The 19,530-nt window shown below is 34.8% G+C and overlaps 1 protein-coding gene across 3 annotated transcripts in view; it reads right to left on the bottom strand.

Annotated features, from left to right (window-relative positions):
- Positions 1–19,530, bottom strand: part of ATRNL1 (attractin like 1) — a 747,612-nt gene that overhangs the window by 291,686 nt on the left and 436,396 nt on the right. The window lies entirely within an intron of this gene.

Raw genomic sequence — 19,530 nt, forward strand, 5'->3', positions numbered from 1 at the left:
TTACTAACAATTATTTAGGATTCTACTTTGTAGCATAAATGTATTAAAATCTATAACAAATTTTTTAACAAGATGGTCCCTGAGTGTATAGAAAATATAAAATCCTATAACCTATTTTATAAATCCTTTAAACAATAAAACCATAGTTGTCTTCATGATCACAATGGTAGATAACTAAAGAGTTCATTCTAGCATATATTTCATGCTAATTTTCCTTGGGTGGCCAAATTTAAGTTCATTATGCAGTATTTATAACCTGTTGCCATCTAGAAGGGAGATAAATTCAGCAATAACTGACCATTGGTAAATGACAAGAGAACTAGAAAAGTCAACTTCAAAGTAAACAATTACGGCAATTGGTCAAAGGTACCATTTCACCTTCTTATGAATCCCAATAGAAGCACATTTAATAATTCCTAGCAAGATGCTTATGTGAAAGTCCTCATCTCTAACTCCTCATAATCTATATGAGTTACATGAATGCCTTGGTCATCTTTTCAAACATACCTTTTCTTTTCTTTCATGCTGACTTTGGGAACATTGATCTTGCCCTTATAAACCGGATGGTGGCCAATAGCTGAAGTGAGGGCTTGTGGTTAAGTGTTTTTCCATGGCAAGCCAAGGGAACACTCACATTGACTCTCATTCTGCCTAGAACTAAGCACACTTATCGAAGCACATATAGATATCTGCAGACAGCACGTGTTCTACAAAGTCAGATTAAAACATGCTCAGGATTACAAATTAGAGGACTTACTTCAGCAATTGGTCCAAATGGTCCAAACTGAAGAGAGAAATTATTCAGGGGGGAATAATCAACTAACCAAAAGGCAGAAATAGGGACAAGTTAATAAGGAAAAACACCGAAACAACATTCTATTAAGCTCTTTTCCTTACGAAGCAGCATTTTGTGCTCTCAAGATGGCTGACTTAAGTATGCCATTTAATTTTAATAGGCAAAAGAAAGCAAAACGTTAGAAAAAAATTTAAAAAAGAAGAAAAGACAACAATTCAATCCTTTTACTTTCTACTTTCCTCTTCGGTTTCTTTAAAAATCTTTTAAAATCCACCTGACCAATTTTACTATTCAAGCAAATATACGTATGTGTGCACACATGTACCTTCTATTGGAAGTTACCTATTTGTTTTGCTTTGCCTGTTTCATTAAGTATTGAATAATCTCACAGATTTGATACTTCTTTAATAATTAATAATAAATATCTATTAACTATATTATAGTCAAACAGTAACTTGATTTAAAGAAAACAATCTCTGACCAATAAAATTTTATTTACATATAAATCATGATAAGCAAAGACAAGACAAAGCCTCCATGACATGAACAAAGAGCATATAGACTGAACTGCCAAGATGCTTGGACAGTAATGTCAGTTGCATCAGCTCTGCATACACTAAGGTTTCAAAGCCTTTGAACATATTGGGAAGAAGGTCGTTGAACTGATTTATTCTGCATGTGCACAGCTTAAGTACTATAATAATGAAATCACGTTCACTTGAAAGAAAATTGTCCAGTGTTAAGTTGCCAATAGCCATGTTAATAAGGCTTCCTACCTAACTTGGCTGATAGAAGCTTCCAGCTCAAATGCTATTAATTTATTTAGTAATTCTGAAACTCACAAGTGAATGAAGGAGAAGAGATCCTTTCTACAGAAACATAGATAATTCAGGAGGTCTATTGTTGTTATTCATAACAATGGAGCTTTCAGTTCTATTCTCTAATTTACTGTCACTTTATCACTTTTATCTTCCACTTTCAGTCTGTTTCTTTTATTGGACTATCTATTCAGCTGATAATTCATTTAGACTTTTGAAGTTCTATGCCATAAAAATTCCATTTAACTGCTTCCTAAATGGTGGTTAATCTGCACAAATTTTGAACTTGACCTTAATGGAACAGCTTATTCCTGAAGTTACTAGGACATTGGAAAACAGATCATGTCCTTAAAAGTGTACTTATTTTAAAGTTTTTTATCATTTACAAAATTAATTTTTCACAGAGAGATATTTGCAAAGTGCCTCCTTTTACAATAAAATACAAAGTCATTTTCCCATTTGAATTCCGTCTACACTGTTCAGAATCTCTTGCAAGCATCAGATGAGGTGTCAAAGTGCTTTGTTAACAAACTTATTTCCCAGATGTGGCTAGAACAGGGACAGAAGGCTCAAATGCTCTAACATACCTAACAATTCAATTACAGTTATCTTATGATGCCATCACATATTTTTCTTCAACAATCAAACAACCTCAGCTGGAAACCTCTAGCAATAACATAAATAAAGGACCATCTGGCTAGAATAATTAAGGAAGGCTGGAAATAAAACATTAATTAGTGCAGTATTTCAAACGACCTTCAGAGGCCTTATTATGAAATTATATCCAAACAGGTAATCATTTATTTCATGTTGCTGTTAAATTTAACTAGGCATGAATAAATACAAATACCAAATTTTTACCTTTTCAGTGAGAACTATTGACTTAAAATGGTAATGGCATTATATTTAATTTAAATTAAAATGACAAATAAATAAGTGATACCAAAAGGACACTACAAACTTTTAAAATTTACCTAACTCAAATATCATAGAATTTTAACATTGAAAGGACCTTTGGAGATCAGAACGCCTCCTCAATTTATGGATGAGGAAACACAGGCTCAGAGAGATTAAATGATCTTCCCAAGGTCACACACCTGGAGAGACTAGAGACAAACAAGACCTGATCCTCACTCTAGAAATACTCTTTGCACTGACTATGAGAACTTACACATAAATGTTCTACACAAAGTGTGGTGGTTGCTATCTTGCCACTTCACTGAATTAAAACAAAATTTCACAAATCCTGCTAATGCACTAAATTACAGAGCCACGTAATGAGACAATACCTAAAGTAATAAACTACCTGATCAGAGTCCATGCCAGAGATGACGAGCTATCCATCAATGGATAAAACTACTCTTTTAAGGTAGTTTACTACTGTTTCATGCTAATGAAATGCAGCAGATGTGGATGCGTATCACTTCTAGACCATGGTTTTTAAGAAGCAGACGTGCCTTCTCCACTGTATATTTACCATTCTACTCACTGGAAGACCTAGGGAATGAGGGAGCCACAGAAGGAAGGGAAAAGGAACTTGACTCCCAGATGGAGGACCACAGCTTACTGGTAAGGACATCTACCTTAAACTGGTCCATGAGAGAGAAATAAATTTCTCTGGATACTAAAATCAGCATGACTACACTATCTAACTAATAAATGGTCCAAAGCAGACCTGACGGACACTAATTTTCATGCTACAGCAGCCATCATTATAAATATCAATGTATAGTTTTAAAGGAACATTAGAATAAAATCATACCTATTTCTTAAAATCAGTATTACTTTAAGGCCTTTTCAATAAAGATTATCCCATTTATATAAATCTTCCATAACTTCTGCTCTTCTCTTGGCCTAAGTGCATATATATATAAAGCAAGTTTTAAAAGTTTGAGAAAACATACAAAAGAGGATAGAATGGGCTGGAGAATGGTATAGACAAAAGAATATGGGATCTGAAGGCAGAGATCTGGTTTCAAGTATACCAGTTTTGCCTTGAGATGCCAAGGACTAAAACATATCTGTGCTTATCTTCACCATCTTCACCCTTCAGCTTTCTACTTCAAACACAGCTGGGTTGGGGTGACAGGAAATGAGGGGGACTTCCAGAACAGTTCAATAACAACTCCAGACTAACTCCGTCCTGAATCACTGCCAGAGACAAATAGAAGAAATAAAACCACTAGATAAACATTCAGAGTACGTTTCTGATGTCCGCTGTTGTCAAGTCGCCCAGCAGGTATACTACGGATCCACGTGGTATGCTGCAGATGTTTTCATCTTAATGTTTGTGGCAAGAACCCAATTTGGTTAAATGTCAAAATTCTTAGCAAATCCTGTGGTGCTTGTATGTGCAGAAAAAGAGGAAAAAAATGAATAGGAAACTAATAATAGTGGAAACCCATTAGGGGTGCAAACCGTGTACAGGAGGAACAAGGATGGAATGAAAAGTTTCACTGTATTACTTTTTTGATGACTTTCTTCAAGAGGGACAGTGTAATTAAATTAATACATTTTTTTCTATTATGAGCAAGTTATGGGTTTAAATAGAGAAGTATCTTATACAGTTTCTCATTTATGCTATAAAATTTCATGTGAGTATGAATGGACTGCACAAGCTGGATATATATCCTCCTGTTGTTGAACATGGAAAAACACAGTAAGCAATGAAAATCTTATTAAGAGTGCTTCAGAGTCCCTTAGAAGAATAAACTATTCAGCCTGTCTATTAGGCTGGAGTGATGAGCCTAAATCTTGATAGCTCTATATTCTCTAAACTCAACTGAGAAATAATGTCAGAAGTGATGATACTCGATTCTGTCTTGCAAATAACTAGTTCAGAGCTGTGACTGTTTCACCAGACATTTTAGATGAAATGCAGAGCACTTAAAATGATGTTAATGAGCCTGCTAGAACAAAGAAGCTTTCCTCAAATAACCATGCACAACAAATGCAGGAATAATAATTACAGCTACCACTTGTTTGCTAACCACATGCCAGATATGTTGCGTCTAAGTAGCTTACATATAGTTTTCTAATTACCATGAAACCCCTACTAGGTACAAATGAAGAGAGGCACTGAGACATCATAATAGTCAACATTTATTTAGTATTTACCTTGGATCAAATTTTGCATTCATTCATTTTTTCAGTTCTCACAGCACTGTAAAATAGGTACTATCCAAGCTTCCATTTAATAGCTATCATATCTTAAAACCAGTAAGTGGTTAAGCAAGGATATGAATTCAAGTGTAACTCCAGGTCTGTACACCATACGATGCAAGTATATAGGTTTTGGAATACGACCTGAATATGGAACTTTTTAGCTGTGTGATCTTGAGCAAGTGATTTCATCTCTTTGAGACGCATTTTCCTTCATCTGTAAAAATGAGTTTAAAACATTTACACACAATATTGCTGTGGGAATTACATGTGAGAATGTAGCAGTGCTTAGTAGAGTGGGTGGCTCATGGTTGTTATATTAGTTAAGGTAAGGTTGGCTGCTGTAACAAAGAGATCCAACAGTAGATAGACTAAAGAACAAAGGAGTTTATTCCCGTATCACAAAACAATCAGTGTGATTAGTTCAGATTGCTGAGCAGCTCTGCTCCCGTGGTCAGTCAGGACACCAGATTGCTTCTAAGTTGCTGGTCTTTCACTCTTTCAAGCAATAGTTCTCAAACTTTTTGGTTTCAGCACCCCTTTTCCCTCTTAAAAGATACTTAGGATCCAAAACAGCTTTTATTTTTGTGTATTATTGCCATCAAAACTTACCATATTAGAAATAAAAATTGAGCATTTGAAAAAAATATTAGTTTATTTAGAATAGCAACAATAATGCATTTTTCTGAAAAAACTATATTTAACAAAACTAAAAATTTGTGAGAACAGCGGCATTGTTTCATGCTGGCAAATCTCTTTAATGTCTAGCTTAAAAGAGGATGACTGATTCTCAAATATGCTTCTGTTTTCAATGTGTTTTATTGTTGTGGTTGAATATATGAAGCAAAGCTAGATGCACACAGATAAGTAGTTGGAAAGAGGAGCAAGCATTGTATTTATTCATGTATTTATGTATTTTTATATATCTATGTATTTTTATTAAACAAGGCATTGGGTCAAGTTTCATTTGTGTTATTTTTTAAAATTTTGGGGTTGGGTTTTTTGAGGTATAATCCATATACAGTAAAATTCACCTTTTCAATTACAGTTTTTTGAGTTTTGATAAATGCATACAACTATATAACAATCACCATAATCAAGAAATGGAATAGTCTGTCACATCAAAATATTCTCTCATGGTCCTTTTTTTTAGCTAGTCCTCTCATTGACCTATTATTTCCCTATAATTTTGTGTTTTCCAGATTTCATATAAATGGAATCAAATAAGTTCCATCCGACTTTTTTGAGTTTCACTTCTTTCATTTAGCCTAACGCATTTGAGATTCACCCGTGCTGTTGTAACAGTAGTTTTGTTTTATCTTAACGTTAGGCATTATTCCATTATGTGGATGTATCACATTTTGTTTATGCATTCACCAGCTGAGAAACATGTGGATTGTTTTCAGGTTTTGGTGTTTATGAGTGAAGGCACTATGAATGTTCATATATAGCTTTCGTGTGCACATAAGTTCCTGTTTCTTCTGAGTAAATGCAAAGGAATGGGATTATGTCATATGGTATGTATATGTTTAAGTGTATAAAAAACTGCCTAACTGTTTTTCCAAAGTGATCATATGACTTTGCATTCCCAACAGCAGTGTATAGAGTTCTGGTTGTTCTGCATCCTTCTCTGGTATTGTCAGGTTTTCTTTTTGTTTTTTAGTGTGTGTGTGTACTAGTAGCAGCAGTAGTATCATATTGTTGTTGTAATTTGCATTTCCAAAGACTTATGATATTGAATATCTTTTCATGTGTTTATTGGGCATCCATATACCTTCATTGTTGAATTGCATGTTCAAATCTTTTGACTACTTTAAAAACTGCAGGAGAGTGGGCGGAGCAAAATGGCAGGGTGAGCTGACCCGGGATTCTCTCCCCTCCAAAATACAACAAAAGATTGGAAGAACTGAATTTCAGAGAATAAACATAATGCCAGCTCGTTAGAGACCTACAATACCAAGAAGGCGGAGATCATAACCTTGTTTACACCCTCGGAGGTGCTGGAAGGGTAGGAGAGAACATCGCTCCCTCCCCTAGAGTCTGCATCGCTGCGGCGTGGGTCGGGAAGGAGCGGGGGAGGGGCCCCGTGACCGGGGGATCATCCAGGACTCCTGCCGCTGATTCAGTGGAGACCCGCTGACGGGGGGGAAAGCTTCCGTCCACGGGGACCCCATCAATCAAGGGCCTTGGGAGACCAGAGAACAGAACTGATCTGAACCCAGACCGGCGCGTGTGAGTAACAGCCCCTCCCCCCTACCAAAGCCAGTGGGCGCAGCCATCTTGCCACGAAGGCGGAGAGCTAACACGCCGCTCTCGACCCCCATCTAGTGGCGACAGGCTGTAACTGCAACTGAATTCTACCACCATGAGAAAAAACCGCTCCTCTACCATCCAGCAATTTATAAAAGCCCCAGACCAGAAGGAAAACAATAAAAACACAGAATTAAGTCCTGAGGACTTGGAATTAGGTAAACTAAGTGATAATGAATTCAGAGCAGCTATAATCAAAAAACTCAATGAGGTAGAGAGAAAGATAGAGAAACAAGCCGAGTTCTGGAGTTACTTCACAAAAGAGATTGAAATCATAAAGAAGAATCAAACAGAATTACTTGAGATGAAAAACACAATGGACCAGATAAAACAGAATATGGATTCCCTGAATGCCCATGTAGACAATATAGAGGAGCAAATCAGCATAATCGAGGACAGACAGGCTGAATGGCGCCAGACAGAGGAAGAAAGAGAACTAAGAATTTAAAAAAATGAGGAAAATCTCCGAGAGATAATGGATTCAATGAGGAGTAAGAACATAAGGATCATAGGAATTCCCGAGAATATGGAAAAGGAAAATGGAGCAGAAAGTGTGCTTAACGAAATTATTGAAGAGAACTTCCCAAATCTAGGGATCAACGGAGAAATGTGTGTAGAGGAGGGTTTTAGATCTCCTAGATTTGTCAGTGTAAAAAGACCCACCACAAGGCACATAATAGTAAAGTTGGCAAATAGGAATGATAAGGAGAGAATACTCAGGGAAGTAAGGAAAAAAAAGAGAATAACCTATAAAGGAGCCCCTATCAGACTGTCAGCGGATTTCTCTACAGAAACCCTACAAGCTAGGAGAGAATGGAGTGATATATTCAAAGCTTTAAAGGATAAAAACCTTCAGCCAAGAATACTCTATCCAGCAAGAATTTCCTTCAGATATGAGGGAGAAATTAAATCTTTTCCAGACAAACAAAACTTAAGGGAATTTGTAACTAAAAGCCCTCCATTACAAGAAATCCTCAAGAAGGCTCTCATACTTGAAAAAAGAAAAAAGGGAGAAAGGGGACACAAGCCACAGACTAGGGAGACCGATGGATAGAACCAGAACAGGATAGCAAATATTCAACTATAGCATTAGGGTAAAAATAAGGAAACTACCAAAACAAGGACGATCTTAGCACTCTAACTACAAATTAATAAGACGAGTTGGAATAAAAAATGAAAATAATTATTTAGGAGGGGAAGAGCAAAGGGTCTAAATCAGTATTGGTCGAGTAAGTAAGAGACCACCAGAGAATAGTCTATATTATACACGAGATTCTAAATACAAACTTCAAGGTAGACACTAAAATAAAATACAGAACAGAGTCACAAATCATAGATAAGGAAAAATCTAAGAAACCCAGCATAAGAAATTGCAGTAATAAATGGATAGTCTAAAGCACACAGGAAAAGAAACACAGGAAAACACGATAATGAGCGACAGATTGACAGCATTAAGTCCACATGCATCAATAATCACTCTCAATGTGAATGGATTGAACTCTCCAATAAAAAGACACAGAGTGGCAAAATGGATTAAAGAACAAGATCCAACAATTTGTTGCCTCCAGGAAACACACCTCAGCCCCAAGGACAAACACAGACTCAGGGTGAAGGGGTGGAGGACAATACTTCAAGCAAATAGCAAGGAAAAAAAGGCAGGTGTTGCAATTCTCATATCAGACCAAGTGGATTTCAAAATAAGACAGGTAAAGAGAGACACAGAGAGACAATATATAATGATCAAAGGGACACTTCATCAAGAAGAAATAACGCTTATAAATATCTATGCACCCAACACAGGAGCACCAAGATTCATAAAGCAACTATTAACAGACCTAAAGGAAGATGTTAAAAACAACACAATAATAGTAGGGGACCTCAACACCCCACTCACATCAATGGACAGATCATCCAGACAGAAAATCAACAAGGAAATAGCGGAGCTGAATGAAAAACTAAAACAATTGGACTTAATAGACATATATAGATCACTCCACCCTGAAGGAGCTGAATACACATTCTTCTCAAGTGCACATGGAACATTCTCTAGGATAGACCCTATGTTGGGAAACAAGGCAAGCCTCTACAAATTTAAAAAAATTGAAATAATAACAAGCATCTTCTCAGATCATAGTGCTATAAGGCTAGAAATTAATTACAAGAAAAAAGCTGAGAAAGGCACAAAGATGTGGAGACTAAACAACACACTACTGAACAAGCAATGGATCACTGAAGAAATTAAAGAAGAAATAAAAAAATACCTGGAAACAAATGAAAATGACAGCATGCCATACCAACTCATATGGGATACAGCAAAAGCTGTATTAAGAGGAAAATTCATCGCAATACAGGCACTTCTTAACAAACAAGAAAAATCCCAAATAAGCAACCTTAAAGCACACCTAACTGAACTAGAGAAAAAAGAACAGATGAAGCCCAAAGTCAGCAGGAGAGAAATAATAAAAATCAGAGCAGAAATAAATACTATTGAAACGAAAAAGGCAGTAGAAAGGATCAATGAGACAAAGAGCTGGTTTTTTGAGAAGATAAATAAAATTGACAAACCCCTAGCCAGACTTACAAAGAAAAAAAGGGAGAAAGCTCAAATAAACAAAATCAGAAATGAGCGAGGAGAAATAACAACAGACTCTGCAGAAATACAACAGATTATAAGAGAATACTACAAAAAAATATATGCCAACAGAATGGATAACCTAGAGGAAATGGCTAAATTCTTGGACTCCTACAGTCTCCCAAAGCTCACTCAAGAAGAGGCAGACAATTTGAACAGACCAATCACAAGGAAAGAGATTGAAACAGCAATCAAAAACATCCCAAAGAATAAAACCCCAGGACCAGATGGCTTTCCTGGGGAATTCTACCAAACTTTCAGAGAGGATTTAATACCCATCCTTTTCAAGCTATTCCAAAAAACTAGGGAAGATGGAACACTTCCTAACACATTCTATGAGGCCAACATCATGCTGATACCAAAACCTGACAAGGACACCACGAGAAAAGAGAACTACAGGCCAATATCACTGATGAACATAGATGCAAAAATTCTAAACAAAATTTTGGCAACCAGAATTCAGCAATTCATCAAAAGAATCATACATCAGGATCAGGTGGGATTCATACCAGGGACACAGGGATGGTTCAACATCCGCAAATCAATCAACGTGATACACCACATCAACAAACTGAGGAATAAAAACCACATGATCATCTCAATAGATGCAGAGAAGGCATTTGACAAGATCCAATAGCCATTTATGATAAAAACTCTGAACAAAATGGGCATAGAAGGAAACTACCTCAACATAATAGAGGCCATATACGACAAACCCATAGCCAACATCATACTCAATGGGCAAAAACTGAACCCCATCCCCCTGAAAACAGGAACGAGACAAGGATGCCCTCTATCACCACTCTTATTTAACATAGTACTGGAGGTCCTGGCCAGAGCAATCAGGCAAGAAAAAGGAATAAAAGGAATCCAAATAGGGAGGGAAGAAGTGAAACTCTTGCTGTTTGCAGACGACATGATCTTATATATAGAAAATCCCAAAGAATCCATTGGAAAACTGTTAGAAGTAATCAACAACTACAGCAAAGTTGCAGGGCATAAAATCAATTTGCATAGATCAGTAGCATTTCTATACTCCAGTAATGAACCAACAGAAAAAGAACTCAAGGATACAATACCATTCACAATCGCAACAAAAAGAATAAAATACCTTGGGGTAAATTTAACTAAGGAAGTGAAGGACCCATATAATGAAAATTACAAGACCTTTCTGAGAGAATTGGATGATGACATAAGGAGATGGAAAGACATTCCATGTACATGGATTGGAAGAATAAACATAGTTAAAATGTCCATTCTACCTAAAGCAATCTACAAATTCAACGCCATCCCAATCAGAATCCCAATGACATTCTTTACAGAATTAGAACAAAGAATCCTAAAATTCATATGGGGCAACAAAAGACCCCGAATTGCTAAAGCAATCCTGAGAAAAAAGAACAAAACGGGAGGCATCACAATCCCTGACTTCAAAACATACTACAACGCTACAGTAATCAAAACAGCATGGCACCGGTACAAAAACAGGTGCACAGGTCAATGGAACAGAATTGAAAGCCCAGAAATAAAACCACACATCTATGGACAGCTTATCTTTGACAAAGGAGCTGAGGGCATACAATGGAGAAAAGAAAGTCTTTTCAACAAATGGTGCTGGGAAAACTGGAAAGCCACATGTAAAAGAATGAAAATTGACCATTCTTTTTCACCATTCACCAAAATAAACTCAAAATGGATTAAAGACCTAAAGGTGAGACCTGAAACCATAAGGCTCCTGGAAGAAAACGTAGGCAGTACACTCTTTGACATCAGTATTAAAAGGATCTTTTCGGACACCATGCCTTCTCAGAGAAGGGAAACAATAGAAAGAATAAACAAATGGGACCTCATCAGATTAAAGAGCTTCTTCAAGGCAAATGAAAACAGGATTGAAACAAAAAAACAACCCACTAACTGGGAAAAAATATTTGCAAGTCATATATCTGACAAAGGCTTAATATCCTTAATATATAAAGAACTCTCGCAACTCAACCACAAAACATCAAACAACTCAATCAAAAAATGGCCTGGAGACATGAACAGACATTTCTCCAAAGAAGATATACTGATGGCCAATAGGCACATGAAAAGATGCTCATCATCGCTGATCATCAGGGAAATGCAAATCAAAACTACACCAAGATATCACCTTACACCCGTTAGAATGACAAAAATATCTAAAACTAATAATAACAAATGTTGGAGAGGTTGCGGAGAAAAAGGAACCCTCATACACTGCTGGTGGGAATGCAAACTGGTGCAGCCACTATGGAAAACAGTATGGAGATTCCTCAAAAAACTAAAAATAGAACTACCATACGATCCAGCCTTCCCACTACTGGGTATTTATCCAAAGAGCCTGAAGTCAGCAATCCCAAAAGTCCTGTGCACCCCAATGTTTATTGCAGCACTGTTTACAATAGCCAAGACGTGGAAGCAACCTAAGTGCCCATCAACAGACGAATGGATAAAGAAGATGTGGTACATATATACAATGGAATACTACTCAGCTGCAAAACAGAACAAAATCATTCCATTTGCAATAACATGGATGGACCTTGAGAGAATTATGTTAAGTGAAATAAGCCAGCGAGAGAAAGATAATCTTTGTATGACTGCACTCATATGAGGAATTTAAACTATGGACCAAGAACAGTTTAGTGGATACCAGGGGAAAGGTGGGGTGGGGGGTGGGCTCAAAGGGTGAAGTGGTGCACCTACAACATGGCTGACAAACATTAATGTACAATTGAAATTTCACAAGATTGTAACCTATCAATAACTCAATAAAAAAATAACAATAAAAAAATTCAAAAAAAAAACTGCAGTATTTATTTTCTTGCATTCTGAGAATTCTTTATATTTTAAATGAAAGTTCTTCATCAGCTATGTGCTTTGCAAACATTTTCTCCCAGTCTATGGTTTGTTTTTCATTTTCATTTACTAAGTCCAATTCATCAATTCTTTCTTTCATGGATCATGATTTTGGGATCGTAATTAAAAAAATTCTTTGTCTAACCTAGATTTTTCTCATAAGTCTTCTGTTAGATATTTTCTGATTTTAGGTTTTATGTTTGTAATCAATTATGAGTTAATTTTTGCACATGAATGTGAAATATGAGTCGAAGTTTTTTTTTTTCTTCCCATATTGATATCCGACTCTTCCAGCACCATTTGTTGCAGGGTCTATCCATTACTATTTAATTCTTTCTGCTTGATTTGGGTTTATTTTTCATCTTTTTTCTTGTTTCTTTAGGTAGGAACTTAGATTACTGATTTGAGACCTTTCTAAATTAAGCATTTAGTGCTATAAATTTTCTTCTCGGCATTGCTTCAGCTACATCCCAAATACTTTGATATGTTGTGATTCTTTTTTACATTTTGTTCCACATAATTTTTAAAAAATTTTGTTGAGACCCTCTTTGACCTATGGATTATTTATGTTTGTTGTTTAATTTCAACATGTTTAGAAATTTTCTTGCTATCTATTATTGATATCTAGTTTGACTTCATTATGGTTAGAATACATATTCCGTATGATTTCTTTTAAATTTGTTGAGCTATTTTCATGGCCCAGAATAATTTCTATCTTAGTGAATGTTCCATGGACACTTGATAAAAATGTGTATTCTGTTGTTGTTGGGTAGAGTATTCCTATATGTCAATTAAATCTTGTACATTGATGGTGGTATTCCCAGGTCCCTGATGTTCTATTTGTGACTTTTGAGTCCAGTTTCTCTGTTGAGGGAATTCTATTGTTCTGTTCAAGTTCAGTGTGTCTAATCTCTGTCCTCTCCACTCTACTATGGAGGCCATCCAGCAAGGATTTTTTAAAAATTTCTGTTACTGAATTTTTTGGTTTTATAAGTTCCATTTGTTAATTTTTTTCCTAAATAACAATTTTACTGGTATATGTGACATATCAAAAAAAAATCATCTGCTTAAAGTGTCCAGATCAGTGGTTTTTAATTTATTCACAGAGTTGTGCAACTATCAACACTATCTATTTTCAGAATGTTTTTATCACACCAAAAGATTAGCTGTCACTACCCATTTTTTACTTCCCCTAGTCTCTGGAAATCATTATTTTCTGTCTCTATGGATTTGCCTATTTGGAGATTTCATATAAATGGAATCATACAGTATGTGGCCTTTTGTGTCTGGTTTCTTTTACTTAGCATAATGTTTTCAAGGCTCATCTATGTTATAGCATGTATTAATACTTCATTCCTTTTTATTACCAAATAATATTCCACTGTATGGATATACCAAAATTTACTTATTTATTCATCAGTTAATAGAAATTTGGACTGTTTCCACTTTTTGGCTATTGCAAATAATGTTGCTGTGAACATTCATATTTGAGTTTTCTGTGGAATATTTTTAAAGTTCTCTTGGGCATATAGATAGAAGTGAAACTGCTTGGTCACATGGTAGTTTTATGTTTGGCTTTTTGAGGTATACCCAAACTATTTTTCAAAAAGCCTTCACCATTTTACATTCCCATCAGCAATTTTTGAAGGTTCAATGTCTCCACATACTCACCAACACTTATTGTCTGTCTTTTCGATTACAGCTATCCTTGTGGGTATGAAGTGATGTCTTGTGGTTTTGATTTGCATTTTCCTAATTACTACTGATGTTAACCATCTTTTCCTGTGCTTATTAGCCACTTATATATCTTCTTTGGAGAAATATCTATTCAAATCATTTGCCTGTTTTTAAATTGAGTTACGTTTCTTTTTTTACTATTGAGTTATAAAAATTCTCTATATTTTGTATACAAGTCCCTTATCAGATTTCTGATTTGCAAATATTTTCTCCCATTCTGTGGGTTATCTTTTCACTTTCTTCATGGTGTCTCTTGAAGCACAAAAGTTGTTTATTTGATGAGGTTGAATTTATGTATTCTTTTGCTCTGTTGCTGTGATTTCAGTGTCCTATCTATGAAACCACTACCTAAACCGAGGTCATGAATATTTACTCCAATGTTTTCCTCTAAAAATTTTATAGTTTTAGCTCTTACACTTAGGTGTATGATTAAGTTTTGCATATAGTGTGAGGTAGGGGTTCAACTTCATAATTTTGCAAGTGGATATTGAGTTATCCTGGCACCATTTGTTGAAAAGACTATTCTTTCTTCCATTCGATTGTCTTGGCATCCTTGGCAAAAACCAATTAACCACAAATGGAAAGGTTTACTCTGGACTCTCAATTCTATTCCATTGATCTATATTTCTATCTTTATGCCAGTACACATTGTCCTGGTTGTTATAGGTTTACAATAAATTTTGAAATCAGAAAGTGTGAATCCTCTATCTTTGTTCTTTTTCAAGAGTGTTTTTGCAATTGTGGGTCCCTTGCGTTTCCATATGAATTTTAGGGCCAGTTTTTTAATATTTGCAAGGATGGCAGCTAGGATTTTGATAGGGATTGTGTGGAATCTGTAGACCAAAAGGGGACTATTACCATCCTAACAATCTTAAGTCTTCCAATTCATGAACATGAGATATCTTTCTATTTATTTAGCTCTTCTTTAATTTCTTTCAACTATATTTTGTAGTTTTCAATGCACAAGTCTTGCAATTATTTTGTTAAATTTGTTCCCAAGTATTTTATTCTTGTTTTATGCTACTGTAAATGGAATTATTTTTCAATTTCATTTACAGATTGTCTATTCCTAGTGTATAGAAATACAATTGGTTTTTCTACATTGATTTTTTATAACTTTTTTTTGCTGAGATTTCCTACGTTTTTGTTTCTTAAAGGGAATTTATTGTAGAAGATTTTATGATGGCTGCTTTAAAATCATTGTTTGATAATTCCGACATCTAATTCATCTATGTTTGACATCTGTTGATTATCTTTTCTTACATAAGTTGTGATTTACTTGGTTTTGTCTATTACTAATAATGCCATTATGAGCATTCTTGTATTTGTTTTTAGTGAACTGATCTATGCATTCCTATTGGGTATATAGCTAGGAGTGGAATTTATCAGTCATAAGGTATGCATATGTTCAGCTTTAACAGATACTGCCAAACAGTTATCCAAAGGGCTTATACCAATTTACACTCCTTAGAGCACTGAATAAGAATTTCAATTGCTACACATCCTTGATAACTCTTGGTATTGTCTATCTTTTTCATTTTAGCCATTTGGTAGATGTGCAGTGTTATCTCGTAATTTTATTGTGCATTTCTCTAATAACTAATGAAACCGAAAATTTTATATATGCTTATAGGTTTTGGGATATCCTCTCTTACAAAATGTCTATTCAAATTTTTACCCCTTTTTATACAGGTCTGTCTTTTTTATCAATTTGTAAAAAGTTCTTCACATATTCTGAATGAGTCATTTGCCAAATTTATGCATTGAAAATATTTACTCTCACTCTGTATCTTAGTTTTTCACTGTCTTAATCATGTATTTTGATGAAGAGAAGTTATTAACCTTAATATTCATTAGTTTTTTTTCTTTTACGGTTAATGATCTTAACATCCTATTTAAGAAATCTTTGCCTACTCTAAGCTCATGAAAAGATGCTTTAATAAATAATATTTTTTTCACATTTAGATGCATAATCTTTCTAAAATTGATCAGTTGCATCTACTTTTTAAATCCTTGAGCAAAACACTTACTTTTATGTAGTAAGGAAATCAAATAAATTGTTTAAAATATTTTAGATTAAGCATTTTTCTAAATTTTATTCAAACAGTAAAGGATGATGGTAGTTATCTAAAATACAATTTTACTCAAATCCTTTGGCTTATGTAGGATATAACTACCTTAGGCTTAATGGACTAATAAATTATACAGATTTTTGACATCTTATTTGCTTACTGTCTGGTGGTCAATTAAACTCAATGTTCCAGTATGAATTTTATCAGCCATAAAATATGTTACCTTTTACCAGAATCTAAGACTATCAAAATCCAAATATATGTATCACCATTCTTTGAACTATCCTGGAAATAGGTCAGTGCCTTATATGGTTGATTGAATTCAAGTGCCGTTATAGACACTAATGAATTGCTACTGCATAGCATGAAATGGAAAATCTGTTTCACTGTAGTGACTTAGAAAATAGTAAGGATGATTTGGCAAAGATAATAAGAATGCATAATAATAATGGTGTGTTGTATATATTAAAAGTTGAAATGATTTAAGATGTTTTATCAGATAAGTTTGGCTGACTTTTCAGAGATACTAATTTTATTTTCAGATCTTGATATTAAAATTTCATTATCAATATATAACTCTTGCTTTGTTCTCCTCTTCTCTTTAATGTAGTAATTATGACAAATTTGAAGGTAATAAAAAATACTATAGATGATAAAGGTAAATTTATTTTATAATAAAAAAACCTTCCCTACAGCTAATACCAAATATAGACCTTGTCTCATGCAACCAAGGAAAACACGAAAAGGCTCACTTTCTAAGGCATCATTAGTGTCAAAGTACTTCAGGATCTCTGTTTGATTATTTCAGAGTATAAAGGACTTGTTGCTAAAAGTGTTAATGAGAAAAAGAATTAGATCATGCTTGTAGTATCTACAACACCCAAATATGATGGCTCAGGGTACGAATGCTAATAAACTATTATTCATTCTATTTATCTTGGAAAGAACTAGAAAAAAATGCAAGTAATCATTTGTTAGTATTACTGACCAGACTTATTTTTGAATCAGAACCCATGGATCTATAGTCTGCTACCAAAACATTTCAACTCATGCCTTTGAAATGACTCTAAATTCTTATAGAAGAAAAGAATAAGCTTGTTGCCTTATAGTGTGATTCTACCGACCAAATTCAAACATACAGAAAGAAACTGTCCAGGATTAGTCCCTAAACAAACAAACCTACAAACTTACAGTGATAAAAATACTTAAATTAGCATAGACAAAACTAAGACACACACATCTCCTGTATTTCATGATAGAAGTGGTTTTCCCATCAGAGATATGTGCATTTTTGCAATGAATAATGGACAAGAAGACTGTCTCTCAAAATTTTAGCTTTAGAGCCTAGGGTTTGTATTATAATATTGAGTCTGGATTTTAAAAGTTGGTTTTTATATTATTCATGTACTGTGGCTTATCAAAAAATTGTGTGTGTGTGATAATCTTACCATTCTCTACCTATTAGGATTTTCTGCTATGATAAATAACAAATAAATAATGGAGCATATTCCATCACCAGATGCATATTCACTTTATATTAATGGTTTCTGAGAATTCTTAAGGGATATCAAAAAATAATCACAACATGTAAAATTAGGTAGCTTGCTAAGATAAATAAAATCAGCTACATATTTGAGTGAAATAAGAAAGAAAAAGACGGTTGATGTCTTATGCCAAATGGATTCTTAAAAAACTCTAAAATTCTATTTAAAGAAAGAAACATCCTCTTTCTGATCCCTATTTATACTGTGAATATAATAGATAAGAAGTCCTTATTTACAGTCAACTTGCTTACTCACTGAAGATCATAGCAAAATAATCAAACATTGATTTTTTTTACTCTTTCTTTATCCTAGTCATAAAGACATGCTTCTTTCGCTGCAATATTTATTGGATTCACACAATCCTATTCCCTTCTGACCTTGCAAGCCGGGTAATATTATTTATTACTTCACATCCAGCTTAACTGGGTTTCTTGCCTATGTGGTCTCCTTGCCTTCACCTATTCCCTGGAAATCACTTACCTCTGTGGATTTTTTATATAACACTGCTAATTGTCTCCAGAACTAATTCTCCCTTCCTCCTTTTAGTAACAGAATACCCTGAATTTTAGACAGGTACAGCACTGCATAATTAAAACCTGTATTTTCCAGAATCCTTTATAGCTAGTATTTAAATTTTGAAGTATGGAATGTGAACTGCGTGATGGGTACAACTTCTGATACATATTCTTTAAAAATGAATTCGAAAAAGTTCTGATTTCTCAGTTCTCATGGTCACATGGGCTGGAATATAAGGATGTGGTGCTCGACAGCCAACTTCAGCAAGTAAATGAGGACAACACCCTAGAGCACCGCAGAGAATGAGAGAGCATGAAACTTAGCTCCTGAATGAGCGTGTGGAACAGAGTTGCCTGCCTGCCCTGAACCACTCAGGAGCCCTGGGATGCTATGGTAGACAGCTACATTCCTAATAAGTTGGCTTGTTTTTGAGTCTCCCTTGTAGCACTCCTCCTATACCCTAAATAATATCAATTATATGCGTCTGCTTTGAGAAATGAAGATATGTTTACCACAGTTGTATTAAAGAATTATATGATTCATGATGCTGATGTTAACAAGAGGAATTAAAAATTATTCTCGAAGAAACTAACGTTTAAGGGATAAGCACACACCATTACATGAGTGCTATGTTTTCCAGATCTTCCAGCATCATCTTTTGGCAGAACTTGATCTAGAATGAGAAGCATCCACACAGCATGGGGTATGATTTGGCAGGAAATATGTTGCTTTTAACCAGAAGAACCTCTTTAGGGAGTATCAAACTTTCCTTGCTTATATAAATTCTATTAATATGTGAACGAGAGAAGCAGAAGAGGGCTAGAAAATCTCATATTTTCATTACACAATGAAATGACCACAGGGTTATGGAGTCAGACAACTAGGATTCAGGCTCCAAGCCTAACAGCTACTTGCTCCACGACATTGGGAAAATCACTTTCCCTCTAGGAGTACATTTCTTCCATCAGATGACTACCTGACTTACTCAAGCACAGTATGCAGAGACATCATTTTTATCAATGTTTTAGAAAAAATCCATCCCAAAAGAATTTAATACTAATAAAATAGT

This window comes from Equus przewalskii, chromosome 1, assembly GCF_037783145.1.
Source record: "Equus przewalskii isolate Varuska chromosome 1, EquPr2, whole genome shotgun sequence".
NCBI classification, from domain to species: Eukaryota; Metazoa; Chordata; class Mammalia; order Perissodactyla; family Equidae; genus Equus; species Equus przewalskii.